This window comes from Sminthopsis crassicaudata, chromosome 6 (assembly GCF_048593235.1).
Source record: "Sminthopsis crassicaudata isolate SCR6 chromosome 6, ASM4859323v1, whole genome shotgun sequence".
Lineage (NCBI taxonomy): Eukaryota > Metazoa > Chordata > Mammalia > Dasyuromorphia > Dasyuridae > Sminthopsis > Sminthopsis crassicaudata.
Genome location: NC_133622.1, coordinates 196,860,133 through 196,874,944, shown reverse-complemented (window position 1 = coordinate 196,874,944; position 14,812 = coordinate 196,860,133).

Below are 14,812 nucleotides of genomic sequence, written 5' to 3'. Positions count from 1 at the left end.
TTCCCAAGCCAGATAGAAAGCAACCATTTTAGCTTCTATAATATTGAAGAATAAAATATAATAGTTTAATACTGACGTGAAGGCAGTCTCAATCTATGACAGCAGCCCTTGGTATCATGCTGATGAGGGCCCAAATGGATCTCTCTCTCCAGTAATTTATTTACTGATTTACCTAACCCTCCATTGACTCCTTCATTATCTATGTATAATTTAAGGCAGCTATTCATTCTCTTCTGCCTATAAATCTCTTTTCTACCTATAAATCTCGTTTCTTCTCCTAAATCACTTTTTTAACTATATATATCTCTTTTCTACCTATGTATCGCTTTTTTCATATAAATCTCTTTTCTAACTATAAATCACTTTTTTTTCCTATAAATATCTTTTCTACCTATAAACTTTTCTACTATAAATCTATCTTTTCACTTATCTACCCATCATTATCTATTTAACTATGCATCAAGTGTATCTATTGAATCTATTTGTTTACCCTATCTATCCCATCTATCTATCAGCACTTATCTATGTATCTAGTCTATTAGTCTATTTGTCCACTCATCTATTCTTCTATTCACATACTACCCCCTTGGCTGTCAGGATCCAACTGGGTTGTTGGGGAGAGAACATCCCCTTTAAGTCAGAAAACCTTGGGTGTTCTCAGGCGTTTCACAATGGGCATGACACAATGAGGTTTCCATGGAGAAGGTAAGCAAAGCAAATGCTCATCAGATGAGGGTAGTGCTCACCTGGTATGTGGGTTTTTTTTCTTTTGAAAAATTGTTTGAGGAAAGCTTTTTATTTACAAAACATATGAAGGGGTAAGTTTTTAACACTGACCCTTGCAAAACCTTCTCTTCCAACTTTTCCCCTCCTTCCTTCCACCTCTTCCCCTAGATGACAGGGAAGATGACAGGGGATTCACATGTTAAATATATGAAAATATATGCTTAATCCAATGTATGTAAAAATATTTATACAATTATCTTGCTTATGCATAGATTGTCTTCCTAGTTCTTTTTGTTGACATCATTTTCCCCAATAGAATATAAACTTTGCGGGCAAGACCATTTTGTTTTTACCTTTATGTCTCCAGGGTCTAGTGAAATATACGACCCCTAGTAAGTATGTAATATATGTTTGCTCCTTGTTTAATTGAGCTTTGCTGATTGAGTAGTCTAAGGAAGATGGATGAGGTGGGCTACCAGATGAATGATATGGTCACAAAGGACACAGGGACCAGAAACTGGGGACATGAGTAGAAGCACCAGCGGGAAAGGGAGCCAAGCCCACATATTGCTCTTGGGATGGAGCCTAGGGTTTGGCTGCAAAGCAGAAGGAGCTAGGGCCACGGTTAAGACCCCAGACCGCTTCATCCGGTACCTTTCATCATGTAGAATTTGGAAAACACCCCATTGAACGCTGCAGATCTAGAATCCCCTTGTTAATTAGGCCAGGGTTGTCTGTACAAGACAAGATCTGTTTCAATCTCGCCTCTATTTTGCTGACCTGTTGCCTCAGTTTCTTTAACTGAGAGAGTGGATATTAGCACCTACCTCCCAGTGATGTTCAGGAGAGAATATGTGTAAAGTGCTTAGCACAGTGCTTGGTACATAGGAGTTTAATAAATGCTTGTTTCCTTAATAAATATTGGTAAATCGGAAGTGATTCGAAGTGGAAAAATGGCAGAGCTACCAAGGAAAAACTCCAACAGTTCTTGCCCTCAAGAAGGTGGTTTTCTGTAGATGAGACCCTCCAAGCCCAAGCCCAGAAGTGGAAAGCCCAAGATGGAGGATGAGAAGGTGCTGTCAGAGAGCAATCCAGACCTCCTCCTCTTCCACCCCCTGGGAGGATTCCCAAGGCCAAGCTAAGGACTAGCTCTGGAAGCCGGCTTGACTGGCTTGTCCAGGGTCTTCTGGGGCCCTTCAGCCAATTAAGGCTGCATCCTGCTTGGGAGTTAGTTTGGTTTCATTTTCTTGCCAGAGCCTGTACATCAATTCCCAAGAGGTATTGTTCCAGCTTTATCAATCAGTGCAAACATCTTTTGTGGCTAACCTGACGTTTGCCACTATCTATGGAATCAAATCAGACGGAGTTTTCCCATCTCCAATCTTGCCGTCTCCAGAGCACCCATTTGCTTTTCTAGCACTCTTACTATCCCCCTTCTTCATCCAGGGGATTTAGGTTCCCAGCTTCTGAAGAAAGGTTAGATTTTCAGAAACAGAAGTTTGACATTTCAGTCATATAGATTATAATGAGCACAAGTCAGGCAGAAGAAACTTCAAAGGGGGAATGGGGGGCTCTAGCACAAGCCTGTGGGGACACCAATTATTTTCTGGCTCAGCCTTCCCCTAGAGCTGAGGGGAAGCACCTGGATGCAAATCTCTAAGCCAGTCCCTTGTCATTCTGAATTGCCCTTCTGGTGGAGAATGGCTGCTCTGCTCCTCCAGGAAGATCCAAAAGACTTCAGCAGGGCCAGTTCCGAACTTCTCTGGAACTTCTCTGGCTAGAACACAACAGCCCTGCTGCTTGTTTACCCCCACTACCTCTTTGCTCCCAGATTTTCAGACGGTCCCCAGCCTCTGATGGCAAAGGGCCTGCTTACAGTTTTTTCACAATCTCAAAGAAGAACAAATCTGCCTCCCTCTCTTATTCCCAAACCCAGATAGGATAGCCAGCTTTACCCATCAGCAGTATGGGCTAGCTGCAAATAAGAGAAAAATGTTGTTTACCCAATAAGTTTGCCAACAAGTATTTCTTTAGGATTAACCAGCTGGCAAATATAATCATCAGATAGTAAAGAAGAAACTGGGAAATATCACTAATCATGTGGGAGCTGAAAGAATGACAACTTGAAACTTTTGGAAACAGAAAAAAAACATTTTTTATTTTTAAAACCACATCAAACTCAGAAACATCATCTCTCCCCTTCCCCCCACCAGTACAATAAACTCCAAAGTATAGATATCAAAACTCCCCAACAATCAAACTCAGAAACATCCTCTCTCTCCTTCCCCCCACCAGTGCAATAAACTCCAAAGTATAGATCAAAACTCCCCAACAACAATCTAAATCCCGTTTCAAGTAGATTTCCAAAGACATGTTTTCAATATCGCCAGAATCTGGTCACTCTGGCTTCAGTATCTCCTTTGCTTCAGTACTGGCTTATAGGTTGCCTGAAAAGATAAAATGTTAAAGCATAAGTGAAAGATATGTGTCCATTTGATATACTGGAAAAACCATCCACGAACTGCAATATTTGGGGGGGGGGTTGTATGTATATTTTAATCCAGCTATTCATTCTCTTCTGACTATAAATCTCTTTTCTACTTCTAAATCCCTTTTTTTAATCTAAAAATCTCTTTTCTACCTATAAATGGCTTTTCTTCCTATAGAGCTGTTTGCTACCTATAAATCACTTTTCTTCCTATAAATCACTTTTCTACCTATAAACTTTTCTACTATAAATCTATCTTTTCACTTATCTATCCATCATTATCGTTTTAACTATGCATTAAGTGTATCTATTCAATCTATTTGTTTATCTTCTCTATCCCATTCATCCATCACCAGGAATCTATGTATCTAGTCTATCAGTCTATTAGTCCACTCATGCATTCTTCTATTCACATACTACTCCCTTTTCCTGTCAGGATCCAACTGGGTTGTTGGGAAGAGAACATCAGCTTTAAGTCAGAAAACTTTGGGTGTTCTCCGGCATGTCACAACGAGCATCACACAATGAGGTCTCCATGGCCAAGGTAAGCAAGTCAACTGCTCATCTGATGAGGATTGTGCTCAGGCTTTATGCGCAAGTCTTCTTTTAACAATATTTTTTAGGAAACCTCTTTATTTAGAAAACATATGGACTTCCGGACAAAGGAGTAGTGGCAGTAGTAGGAGGTGGAGGCGTAGAAGAAGTAGGAGTAGTAGGAGTAGTAACAGTAATAGGAAGAGGAATAAAAGTAGTGATAGAAGTAGTAAAAAGAGTAGTAATGATAAAAGTAATAGTAATGGTAGTAGTACTAATAATAATAGGAGTAGGAATAATAGTAGTAGAAGAAGTAGTAATAGCAACAGTAATAATGATAGGAATAGGAGTGACATTAGTAGGAGTAGGAGTAGCAGTAGCAGTTCGAGTAATAGTAATAGTAAAAGTGGTAGTAGAAATAATAGTAGTAGTGGTAGTAAAAGGAGTATTAATAGTAATAGGAGCAATGATATTACTAGTAGCAGGAGGAAGAGATCTAGAAGGAATAATAACAATAATAAGAGTGGCAGTAATTGTAGTAGTTGGTGGAAGAGTAATAGTAGTAATCGTAGGAGTAATACTAATAGGAGTAGGAAGAGGAGTAATAGTAGAAATAGTAGTAATAATAATAGGGGTAAGAGTACAAGTAATAATAGTAGTAGTAAGAGAATTATCTGACCTTTACACAGTGCTTCACCATCTCCCGAATTCTATAGATCATCTCCTCAAATGCTACCCCTAAGGCTCAGACCAAGTCTTGTGGGAACAGCCAGACTCTCCCATCCTTGGGCCAGGGAGATGCATGTCCTGTTATTTCGGGTTCGGTACCTGTGTTCCAGGCTTCAGGGAAGAAACGAGATCTTTCAACATTTTGGCTTCTGATATTGTCACCCCACCAACCACAAAGAGGATCTGGAGTGGATGGTCACCGGGATGAGGGCGGCTCACCTCTAACAGTCACCACAACAAGGATGGGGTCAGCCCTCAGAAAAGAATGCCAGGTTAATGTTGCTACAAATGAACTATATAAAATCCAAGAGAAAATATATGACTCATTAATGATCAAATACAGATCTTACATTAGGACACAATGTTGCTAGATTTTCACTGTGGAATCACAATTTTAGAACTGGAAATGTAGTTTCCTAGTGGTCATGGAGCTCAACTATCTCATTTAACATGTGAGGAAACTGAGGCTCAGGGAGTTTAAAGTGATAATATAAAGTCATGAAAGTAAGAAATAAACAGCAGAGCAAAATACCACTTGTTTAATGTTACTTTATTACAGTGTCTTTCCCCTACCCCATCCCACCACCTTTTTTTTTTTTTTTTTAAGAGTAAATATGTTTAGTCATAGGTTAGAAGATTGGAGTATGGAAATATACACACACATATATGGACACCCATACACCCATATATAATGAACACTTAGAGGTAACACGATAGTATTAACAGGATCTGTTTGAATCTTGTCTCTGCCACTTACAACTTGTATGCGCTTGAACAATATATTAACTATACTAAACCTCCTTGTGTCTCAGTGACTTTCTTTGTAAAATATGGAAGTAGAAACCCTGAAATATTGCTGCCAGCTCAAAATCCACGATGCTGTGACTCTACTTGAAAACAAATAGTTCTCAGAGGCTTATCCTCTGTGGAGCAAACATGATTGTATCATTCCCAATTTACAGAGGAGGAAATTGAGGCAAACACAGATTAAGTGACTTGCCCAGAGTCCTACAGCTGGTGTTTGAAATCAGTTGCTGATTCAAGGGAGGTCCAACCGTGTTATCCACTGAACCAGCCAGCTGCCTATAATTTTAGAAAAAGTCTTCATCTATATGTAATTGAATTTAGCAAGCATTTATGAAACCTCTAATATGAGCAAGTCATCTTTTTTCTGGGAACCAGCCATAGGATGAGGAAAAAGAAAATAGTTTCCGAACTAAAAGAATTTGCTTTTGTTTGTTTGTTTGCTTTTAAGTGTAGGCTCTCTATTTCCCAGATTATTTGTACTTCTAGTATATATATAGGGCTAGTCAGCAACCAGGCCCTACCTTGATCTCCTAGTAACACTGACTGCAGGAGGGAAGCTGCAGGTACATTATCTCTATGTAGATGCTTTACCTTCATGAACAGGTTAAATCCCGTTTTAAGTCGATCCCGAGGCTTAAGATGCGTTCAATATCGCCAGCATCTGGTCACAACTGGTTCAGTATCTCCTCTGCTTCAGCAGTGGCTTATAGGATGCCTGAAAAGGTAAAATGTTACAGCATAAGTGAAAGATATGTGTCCAATTGATCTACTAGAATAACCATCCACAAAATGCAATTTTTGGGGGGCGTGGGGGAAGAGGGGAGGAAAGAGAAGTCAACAATTTCCCAAGCCAGATAGAAAGCAACCATTTTAGCTTCTATAATATTGAAGAATAAAATATAATAGTTTAATACTGACGTGAAGGCAGTCTCAATCTATGACAGCAGCCCTTGGTATCATGCTGATGAAGGCCCAAATGGATCTCTCTCTCCAGTAATTTATTTACTGATTTACCTAACCCTCCATTGACTCCTTCATTATCTATGTATAATTTAAGGCAGCTATTCATTCTCTTCTACCTATAAATCTCTTTTCTACCTATAAATCTCATTTCTTCTTCTAAATCACTTTTTATTAGCTATATATCTCTTTTCTACCTATGTATTCCTTTTTTTCATATAAATCTCTTTTCTAACTATAAATCACTTTTCTTCCTATAAATATCTTTTCTACCTATAAACTTTTCTACTATAAATCTATCTTTTCACTTATCTACCCATCATTATCTATTTAACTATGCCTCTAGTGTATCTATTCGATCTGTTTGTTTACCCTATCTATCCCATCTATCTATCACCACTTATCTATGTATCTAGTCTATTAGTCTATTTGTCCACTCATCCATCCTTTATTCATTATTTGGAAAAAACTGTTGGGAAAACTGGAAATTAGTATGGCAGATATTAGATATGGATCCACACTTAACACCATATACTAAGATAAGATGAAAATGGGTCCATGATTTAGACATAAAGAATGAGATCATAAATAAATGTTGTCTCGCTAGATTGTAAACCTGCTGTTTAATGAGTAATTTTTTAATAACATTATCCCTTTTATTCATTTTTCCAAATTATCCCCTCTTCCCTCTACTCCCTCCCCTAGATGACAAGCAATCCCATACATTTTACATGTGTTACAATATAACCTAGATACAATATATGTGTGTAAATACCATTTTCTTGTTGCACATTAAGTATTAGATTCCTGTGATTCCGAAGGTATAAGCAACTTGGGTAGATACAGTAGTGCTAACAATTTACATTCACTTCCCAGTGTTCCTTCTCTGGATGCAGTTGTTTCTGTCCATCATTGATCAACTGGAAGTGAGTTGGATCTTCTTTTTATGTTGAAGATTGAATACATCTTCATACAGCATTGAAGTGTTCAGCGATCTTCTGGTTCTATTCATTTCACTCAGCATCAGTTGATGTAAGTCTCTCCAAGCCTCTCTGTATTCCTCCTGCTGGTCATTCTTCGTATACCATAATTTGGACATCCATTCATTTTCCAGTTTCTAGCCACTAGGAAAAGAGCTGCCACAAACATTTTGGCACATACAGGTCCCTTTTCCTTCCTCGGTATTTCTTTGGGATATAAGCCCAGTAGTAGCACTGGTGGATCAAAGGGTATGCACAGTTTGGTAACCAAATTGCTCTCCAGAATGGCTGGATTCTTTCATAACTCCACCAACAATGTATTAGTGTCACAGTTTTCCCACACCTTAATCTTCAATGCTATTTTGTACCTAGTAAATGCTGGGTAGATGTTTGCATTCACAATACAGTAACATTTGAAATTGTACCATTCCACTTGAGACTATTGAGTTTTATCCACTATATATTATTAATAGCATTATGAAATATTTTGACGAAAATATTTTTGACGATTCCTGGATGTCAACTGCAATACTGGAACATATCAATGATTGTTTTCCCTTTACTCTCCTCTTAATCTCCTTGTCGAAATTCCAAACTAGTTCCCTGTGATCTTTCACCTTTTTTCTCTTCAATAGATCCTGTGATTCCTCCCCTCCTTCATAGATGGCAGGTATTTTTATGCTATCTGAGTCATGTGTAGAAATTCTCACTTCAAGTGTTTATACACAGAAAAACAAGGCCTAGGAAACTACTAAGGACAAATAAGATATATACAGAATGAAGTGGAAATAACCAGTGGAGAGGAAGCACTAGCATTTAGGGAGCTTATGTAAAGTAAATCTTATGGGAGGACCATCACGGGATCATAAGTGTTTGGAACATCTAAGAGGAAAGGCTATGGAAGGCTTTCAAAGCTAAACAGGAGAATTGCACTGGAGGGCTTGAACCAAGACTAACTCCCCACTTGACCGTATCTTTCAAGAGCTTCTGTAAATATGAATGCTTGTGGCTTCCTACAAGGGAAAGCTTTCCCAGGTCCCTCCCACAAAATTTCTTTCAGTACTGTCTCAACTCCTCTTGTACTGAAAGTATGTTCAAATCTAAGTGACAAAACTGGAAAGCAGCCAGATCTGTTTCAATCTAGCCTCTATTTTGCTGACTTGTTGCCTCAGAGAGAATATATGTAAAGTGCTTAGCACCCTTAATACTGGTAAAATGGCAGAGCTACCAAGGCAAAACTCCAACAAGGGCAAGAAGGTGGTTTTCTGTAGATGAGATCCTCCAAGCCCAGAAGTGGAAAGCCCAAGATGGAGGATGAGAAGGTGCTGTCAGAGAGCAATCCAGACCTCCTCCTCTTCCACCCCCTGGGAGGATTCCCAAGCCCAAGCTAAGGACTAGCTCTGGAAGTCTGCTTGACTGGCTTGTCCAGTGCCTTCTGGACAGCCAATTAAGGCTGCATCCTGCTTGGGAGTTAGTTTGGTTTCATTTTATTGCGAAGGCCAGTGCAAACATCTTTTGTGGCTAACCCGAGGTTTGCCAATCTCCAATCGTGCCGGCTCCAGAGCACCCATTTGCTTTTCTAGCACTCTTACATCCTCCTCCTTCATCCAGGGGATTTAGCTGATAAAAGATTAGATTTTCAGAAACAGAAGCTTTACATTTCAGTCATATAGATTGAAGTTAATGAGCACAACTTCAAAGTGGGAATGGGGGGCTCTAGCGCATTTTGGCTCAGCCTTCCCCCCTGGATGCAAATCTCTAAGCCAGTATCTTTTCATTCTGAATTGCCCTCCTGGTGTGGAATGGCTGCTCTGCTCCTCCAGTAAGATCCAAAAGACTTCAACAGCTTCTCTGGGACTTCTCTGGCTAGAACACAACAGCCCTGCTTCTATAGTTAACCCCCAATACCTAATACCTCTTTTCACTCTGATGGCAAAGGTCTCTTATTCCCAAACCCAGATAGGCTTTACCCATTGGCAGTATTGGCTAGCTGCAAATAAGGGGAAAATGTAATTTATCCGAGCTGACAAATCTAATCACGTAGAATGACAGCTTGACACTTTTGGAAACAGAAAAAAAGTTTTTACAGTACACATCAAAACTCCCCAACAACAATCTCAACCCGGTAGAGTTTAGGAAGCATACCTCTACTGGTGACAATAGAGCTGGTCTTTCCAGATGACAAAGTCTTATCTCCTTAGCAGATGCATCTGGCTCAGATGCCAATGTCTGGATGAAGTCGTAGCGTTTAGGAAGCATATCTCTACTGGTGACAAGAGAGTGGGTCTTTCCAGACCTAATAAGTCTTATCTTCTTTACAGATGGATCTGGCTCAGGTGCCAATGTATGCATGAAGTCCATCCTTTGCAAATAACAGCTCCGGAATGTTAAGTGGGTTCAGCACAATTACCTAAGAACAAGAGGGGGTGGGGAAACACCACATATAATAAGGGAGGGAAAGAAACACAAAGGGCATGGGTTATTACCTTTTAATGGACTGGGGTTTCGGCGGCAGACAGACCCAAGTTTCAAGAACGGAACGCAATGTAATTTAAGATTTTCTGAGGTTCATGGCTTGGGGCAGCAAGATGGTGGCTACCTTATGCTCCATCTCAGAATGTGTGCTCATCACTCCTCATCCTCCCTCCCAACTTGGACCCTGTTCTCTACTACTGTGGACAGTAACTCTACTGCTGAGAATTTGGACAGAAAGTTATTTTGCTTTCAGTTAGAATTGCTCCCTCCTTCTAATACCACTCTCCCTCTCCAAAGATGAATAGCTGCTTGCTTTTTGCACAGTCTCTCAGCTCATTTTAAAGCATGGGGTCCTGATGCTCTGGCCCCTCCACCTCCTAACTCAAACCTTCCTCTGATTTGGGTCTCCATTCCTGGCACAAGGGGCCTTCCAGTGCCAAGCAAGCATTGGGTCAATGATAATCTTTGGTTTAGGCTTGTCTACCTTAGAATGGAGGAAGTCTAGTACACTGGGAAGGTCTGGGAAGGTCTGGCTTTGGAGCTGGGGGATCTGGATTCAAATACCAGATCTGCTGCATTGGCTGTGTAAAATGGAGTTGGACAGCTCTAAATCTAGGGTCAGAGGGCAATCAATGGTAGCCAGTATCTTTGTCAAGAAAACCCCAAATGGGGTCACAACTAAACAACAAAAGTGCTATATAAATGTCAATTATTGTGACTTTGAGGCTGAATTTTGTTAGTCACAACTGACAGTGAACAAAGCTGCCTGCTTTATCATCTGTAAAATGGAGACAAAAGTACCCACCTTGTATTACTGCATCAGATGAAATATTTTAACTAGAAGTTGAATCCAAGCATAACTGGCAACATCTGGTTTAAATATCATTCTGGTTTCAAAATAAAAATATATTGTGAAAGTAACTGTGAAAGTAACATTGATTATTTAGGCCATAAACCTTAGGTTTTATGTAAGATAGATACCAGAGGAAAGCATGGTCTCTACAATAGTTGGTTATCTTACTTCCTTTTGCAAAGAGAAAATGCCTTTTTAAAATCAATATGGTGTCATCCTTGCTCTTTTTGAGGCAGGAAAAAAAATCTTAAATACAAGAAAAAAATAACAAATCCTTCTATGAATAAAGTTCAAACTCAAGGATAACACTTCTCCATTTATAGTTTACATAATCTCACTATAAACAAGGCCTTCAGAGTGTGTGGTATAGTATGAGATTCTATATGGAATATACAGATATGTACTCACACACACACATACACACACACACACACACACACACACACACACTATATTCAGTCACAATGGCCAAATAATTCCCACAACTAGTCAAAGCACATCAGCTTTAGACTTTGAAAATGCCGGCCCTAAAATATATATGAAGGTATCTTATTGGGAAGGGGAAGGGAGATTGAAATTTAATGGCACCATGTTGTTTAGGAGCAGTATGATTGGGGTGAAGTAATTCTAACTCGAGACCTTCTGTTACACAGGACACGATGCAAGAGGCTCTTTAGGCTGTCCAAGCCATGTTGGGCCTGGGTCTCTTCCCCGTGAGGCTGAAAATTCCCCCCCTTCTCGACAGAGAAGCAGCCCTTTCTTCCTCCTTATCCAACTACATTTTCTAAATAAGAAAAATAGAAGAAGTGAAATGATGACTTAGATTTAGGTCTTCGACCTCTCAGTCCAATAGTCTTTTCATTAAATTGACCTGCAGGCTTTCTCTCATCATATGCATAGAGCCTCCATCCCACTACTCTCAAGGAAACTGATGGCCTGGTGTCCTGGAATTGTACCCAAGGAAATTGTTGATGAAAATCTGCTGTTGACTGATAAAGATATGACTTTCTCTTTTCTCCCTTTTTCCCTGCTCTTTTTCCTTTCCTTTTTGTTCTCTATAATCTTTTCCTTAAAGGGTCTGATTAGTGAGAAGACAGGTCACTAATAATGCTCCAGACCTCCCATGAAGTAGAGAGTATGGTTTAGTGGAAAAAACAACGAGATGGTCTTAGAAGATCTGGATTTGGATCCCATCTTTACTACTGACTTGGTCAAAATCTCAGTTTCTTCATCTGCAAACTTGGGAGAATAGTAATGAGACACGTTATTATTCATTTATATTTGTGGTCTCAATTCCTTGTTCAGTGCCATATCGATCAGAAACATTTAGAAATGTTTTTTTGAAAAAGTGAGGGCAGGCCCAAAGTCTGAGCCAAGATTAACCCACAATAAGATCCTAATCTTATGGCTTGATTCAGAGGTTCTTAATCTTTTTTGCATCATAAATCACTGGGGAAGACTATAGGAAGAAACCTTTGCCCCTAATGGTTTTATATTATTTTCTTTTCAATTCAGAAGTTAGTGAAAATAAATGCCAAGTTCATGGACCTGCCCCCTTGAAATCTATCCACAGACCCAGAAAGAAGCAAGAGGCTGGCTGGCAGCAAAGTGCTTTGAGATTCGTGGCCCTTCCTAGTGACCAAGATATGTTTAGGTGGGCCATAGGAGCTCAGCCCCAGAGCCAGGGGCCAGGGAAGCTTGAAGTGCTACAGGGAGAGGGACGTTATCTGCTCAGCCTTCCCTTTCCTGCTCATCTGAAAACATTTGTGGAACAAATAAAGAAGGCACAGTGCTCAACTCATGGATCAGACCATTGTATCCCACTCAAGGAAGGAAGATGAAAAAACCAGATCTACACGAAATGTTTGATCTTCAAATACAGAACTCAAGAGATTTCTAAAAAGGTAAAAAGAAATCTTGGATACTATATTTCTGCCATAAAGGTATGTAAAGAACACATGTATAATTTGTCCTAGAAACTAGAGGTGGAAAGGAAATTATATCCTAAAAAAGGGTAAAGTGGTGGTACTACATCTCATGAAGAGGCAAAGGTAACCTATTATATCTGAGAGAAAGAAAGGAGGAAGATGAACATAGTGTGTAAAAATAGACACATTCTATTTATGAAAAAACATATTCCACTTCATTGAAAAGTGAGAGGGAAGGAGTACGCTAAGGGGAAGGGCATACAGAAATTGTGAGGAAAAGGGGTAAAACAGGGGGAGGAACTTTAAGGTGGAGGAGGGATACTAAAAAGGTAGGGCTGTGAAAAGCAAGTGGTGTTCACAAGTTTAATACTGGGTAGGGGGTAAGAGGGAAGGAAAGGAGAAAAGCATAAGCAGAGGTTAACAAGATGGCAAGCAATAGAGAATTAGTCATTCTAACCATAAATGGGAATGGGGTAAACTCCCTCATAAAGAAGAAGCAGTTAGCAGACTGGATTAAAAGCCAGAATCCTACTATATATTGTTTGCAGAAAACACACCTGAAAACAGGGTGATACATTCAAAATAAAAGTGAAAGGGTAGAGCAGATTCTACTATGCTTCAGGTGAAACCAAAAAAGCAGGGGTAGCCATCCTCATCTCAGATCAAGCAAAAACAAAAATTGACCTAATTAACAGAGATAAGAAAGGGCATTATATCCTGCTAAAGGGTAGCATAGATAATGAAGCAGTATCAATATTAAACCTATACACACCAAGTGGTACAGCATCTAAGTTCTTAAAAGAGAAATTAAGAGAGCTGCAAAAAAGAAATAGACAGCAAAACTATAATAGTTGGCGATCTCAACCTTGCACTCTCAGAATTAGATAAATCAAGCCACAAAATAAATAAGAAAGAAGTGAGAGGTAAATAGAATACTACAAAAGTTTGATATAATAGATCTTTGGTGAAAGCTAAATGGATACAGAAAGGAGTAGACTGTCTTCTCAGCAGTTCATGGAACCTATACAAAAATTGATCATATCCTAGGACATAAAACCCTCAAAATCAAATGCAGTAAGGCAGAAATAGTAAATGCATTCCATCCTTTTCAGACCACAATGCAATGAAAATGACATTTAATAAAAAGCCAGGGGAAAATAGGCCAAAAAATAATTGGAAACTAAATAATCTTATCCTAAAGAATGACAGCAAATCATAGACATAATTAATAACTTCACCCAAGAAAATGACAATAATGAGACATCATACCAAAATATATGGGATACAGCCAAAGCAGTAATAAGGGGAAGTTTTATATCTCTAGAGGCCTACTTGCATAAAAGAGAGAAAGAGAGGGTCAACGAATTGGGCTTACAACTAAAATTGCTAGAAAAGGAACAAATTAAAAACCCCCAGACAAACACAAAACTTGAAATACTAAAAATAAAAGGTGAGATTAATAAAATTGAAAGTAAAAAAAAATTTTTGAATTAATTAATAAAACTAAGAGTTGGTTCTATGAAAAAACCAACAAAATAGGCAAACCCTTAGTAAATCTGATTAAAAAAAGGAAAGAGAAAAAGCAAATTCTTAGTCTTGAAAATGAAAAGGGAGAACTCACCATTAATGAAGAGGAAATTAGAACAATAGTTAGGAGCTACTTTGCTCAACTTGATGCCAATTAATTCGATAACTTAAATGAAATGGAAGAATACCTTCAAAAATATAGCTTGCCCAGATTAACAGAGGAAGAAGTAAGTAATCTAAATAGTCCCATTTCAGAAAAAGAAATGACTAACATGTCATGTTGTGAAAGTCATGATGTGAAAAAAAATCAGAAATATACACAGTTATCTGTGGGAAAAACTGTTTTCACGGTGGTCAAAATTGGAAATTGAAGGGATGCCCATCAAATGAGGAATAGCTAAGCAAGTTGTATATGATTGTGATATTGTACTATTGTACACTGAGAAAAGTAAAGCAAGATAATTTCAGGAAAACCTAGGAAGACTTACATGAAGTGATCCAAAAGGAAATGAGCAAACCAGGAAAATGTTGTGCACTGTAATAGCAATATCCTACAAGGATCAATTTTGAATGGCTTAATCATTCTCAGGACAATTCTAAGAAATGTATAATGAAAAATGCTTTCCATCTCCAGAGAAAGTTCTAATAAAAGTCTAAAAGCAAATTAAAGTATAATTTTTTATTATTCTTGATATTTTTGGTCAGCATTTTCTTTTGCTACATAGCTAATATGAAAAATTGCAGAACTGCTAATGTATAATCAATAATAGATTACTTATATTTTCAAACTGGAGAAGGAAATAAG